Raw genomic sequence first — 3,298 nt, 5'->3', positions numbered from 1 at the left:
AAAAAAAAAAAAAGCGAGTATCACAGACTGGGACCTCAGCCACATCTGGCAGAAGTCAAAACAGGATGCATGAAAGAGTGAGAGAGAGAGAGTAGTCTCTAGAAAATGAAACACTCAATAAGGAGGAAGTCGGTCACTCCCCAACCTTAAACTGCCCCCTCCCTAGTCCAAACAGCTTTTAAAGGTAATGCCAGTCCATCCACCAAAGAAGCATGCTTGAGCTCAGGTCTGAGATCTCCTGGTCCATCTAAGAGCTCAGGTACAGAGCAGCAGCCCTCAACAAGTGGAGGGAAGAGAGCAACTCAACCGCGAGGAAGGACCAGCAGGGGAATACGAAAATAAGATGGGACAAGTATCCCAAAAGGGTGAAGTGGGAGCTCCAGCTGTGGTCCAAGAACTGGAGGGAACAAAGACCACTGAAGTTGTTAAAGGGAAGGATGTCCTAAAGGAACTCTGCAGAGTCTTAGGGACTCCACCCCTACTCCAGCTTTCTGGATGCTACACATTACTCCAGTGATTTGAAACTACAACTCCCAGCAGTACCAAGGAGAGAACCCAAGGGGGGAGCTAGCAAGAATGGATTCTGGGACATATGGGGATAAATAGGACGCGATTGCATCTCGTGCTCTCTCGCTAGGGAAACGGCTCTCTTTACCGCATGACTCTGTGTGTTCAGTCAGCCTAGCCATAAGGTATTCCACTTACTTTGTATTCCGCTCTCTTTCCCTGGGTTGTTTCCTATTCCTTTCCCCTTTTGTAAATAAACCCGTTATTGACCCTTTTGTGTGTACCTACAGTGTAAATGAATATTGAGCACACGGGTGAGGCCCCACAGACAGGTGGCCCAGTCCTCTCTGGGCTACCCTGTAACAAAGCGATTCAAGAAAGGCATGGCAAGAAGGAGCAAGACTCTGATCTGCACCGGTCCCAAAGACACTGGAAAGAAATCCATCTTCCCTGTTCAATCCTGTAAGCAAGTATGCTGTTGACGGTGAAGATGAAAATGAGGGTGGTTACACTGAATAGACGTCGTATCCTATGCTTTCTCCCAGTTTTTCTCCACCCCGACACATTCAAGAACAAATCAAGCCCCTATCCAGACAAGATAAAATAAAACTCACTGGGGGAAAAATGGTGGATGAGGCAAAACAGTAGGTGAAGAGAACAGGAAGGAAGAAAAAGTGTTGGAATTTTATAATCACAGGCATCGGATTCCCACGCGCGGAGAGGGCTGACATAATGGGGTAGGACTGCCTGCTGTCACCAGAGGGCAGCAGAGGCCAGGGAATAGGTGGAGGTGAGGTCCAAATAATGTAATCTCACAGAGATCATGTAGAGATAAAACTAACATTTACTGGGTCTTGTTAGGAGTTGGGCACCGTAAGGGCTTATGTGTGATAAGAAGTCGTATGAAATTCAAAGGCAGAGATCAGAGGCTGAAGCCAAAGGAGATGTGGAACAGAGCTGAGGTAAGAGGGTAGTTGCAGCCAGGAAACGCCGAAGACAGCATGTCTGGAACTACAAGTGTAATGCCAGGTATGATGTCATGGCTGTGGGCCTGTTCTCTGTCAGCTTGGTGATTGCTAGAAAATCAGGTGAGATAAACTACTAGATCATTCTGAGTCAGTCAACCTGCATATCTACTTTACATTTCAGTTGTCTTTTGCCTAAGCAAATAGGAAATTTGTGTGTGTGTGTGTGTGTCTTCTCCTACTGCAGAATTTTACTTTTTAAAGCTTTATCTATGCAGGCCCTCCCTGGTGGCACAATGGGCTAGAATGCAGCACTGCAAGCTGGCCACAGCCGCTTCAGTGAGAGTTCGATTTCCAGCCCCTGAGGTGATCCACATGGCACAGCAGACTTCTCCTGACCTGCCCACTGCTCCCCTCAGCAGTGTACTTTGTGGATCTGTCTGTTCTGCTCCACTCTGTCTCTGGTGAATCCTCTCACTCCCCACACCTCTGGCTTGTACCCCAGTTCTGTATGCATAAATAAATACATCTTTAAAAAATATTTATGCATACAAAAACTGGGGTACAAGCCAGAGGTGTGGGGAGTGAGAGGATTCACCAGAGACAGAGTGGGGAGCAGAGCAGGCACATGTTCTGAAATATGCTGCTGAACAGAGCAGCGGGTAGAACAGGAGAGGTCTGCTGTGTCTTGTGGGTCAACTCCCTGGCTGTGGATTGAACTTGTGCGTGCTGCAGTTGCTGGTGAGAGTTTCAGAGTGCTGTGCTTTAACGTATTGTGCCACCAGCGAGGGCCCAGAAATATTTTTTTCAAAATTTATCTAAACATACAAGAACTGGAAGTGTAGGCCAGAGGTGTGGGATATAAGAGGATTCACCAAAGACAGAGTAGGAAGCAGGAAAGGCAGATTTACTGAAAAACACTGCTGAGGGGAGCAGCCGGTGAGACAGGAGAGGTCTACCTCGCCATGTGGGTCACCTCCCTGGCCGGGGATCAAAATCATTTCGCAGTGGCTGGTGAGAGCTTGATAGCACTGAGCCTTTAAGCGCTACGCTCCAGGAAGGCCCTCCTACTGCAGAAATAAATACGAACACGTGTCCTAAGTTCAGGCTTTTGCCATCAAGCCAGATATATTGGTATTTTGGTATTGTGCCATGCTTCCTTTAGCATCTAATCTTTGAATCTTATGTTTCTTGCAGTTGATACACTTTCCCTACTTTTCCAGCTGTCACTAAGTAGGGACTGCACTGTGAGTGCCCACTGGCTTGAGGTTCAGGGCCTTACGGCACTTCCTGTGTTTTTTTTCCCTTCTGTAAGAGGGGCGGTGCACTCTCTCTTCCAAAGGCACTGTGGACATTTCTATACCCCTGGAAATTCAATGTCAGCCCAGGATTCTGGGGGACTCTATTCAATGTTCACTGAGTGGGTCTTTTCATTAACAGGTTAGCTTGGTTTTGTGGGGTTTTATTCCCTAATATTTCCCTCCCCTAAGTCTTCCCGTTACCATACTAAAAACTCACTTAGATTTTTGCATGTCTTAACTAATTTTGTTTCACTCTTTTTTCCCTTTTTTTAAAGATTAATGTGCTGGCCCTCCCTGGTGGTGCAGCGGGTTAAAGCATAGCACTAAGAAGCTAAAGCCACTTCCACATGAGTTCGATCCCCGCCTGCACCGGAGGTGACCACATGGTGTGGCAGACCTCTCCTGACCCGCCCGCTGCTCCCCTCAGCAGTGGACTTCGTCGATCTGCCTGTTCTGTTCCCCACTCTGTCTCTGGTGAAGCCTCTCGCCACCCCTGAGCCTCTGGCCTGTTCTGTACACATAAAT

Source organism: Condylura cristata, unplaced genomic scaffold, assembly GCF_000260355.1.
Source record: "Condylura cristata isolate star-nosed mole 26May11 unplaced genomic scaffold, ConCri1.0 scaffold00028, whole genome shotgun sequence".
Classification (NCBI taxonomy): Eukaryota; Metazoa; Chordata; class Mammalia; order Eulipotyphla; family Talpidae; genus Condylura; species Condylura cristata.
The sequence above is the reverse complement of the archived record's forward strand: the minus strand, read 5'-3'. Positions refer to the sequence as shown.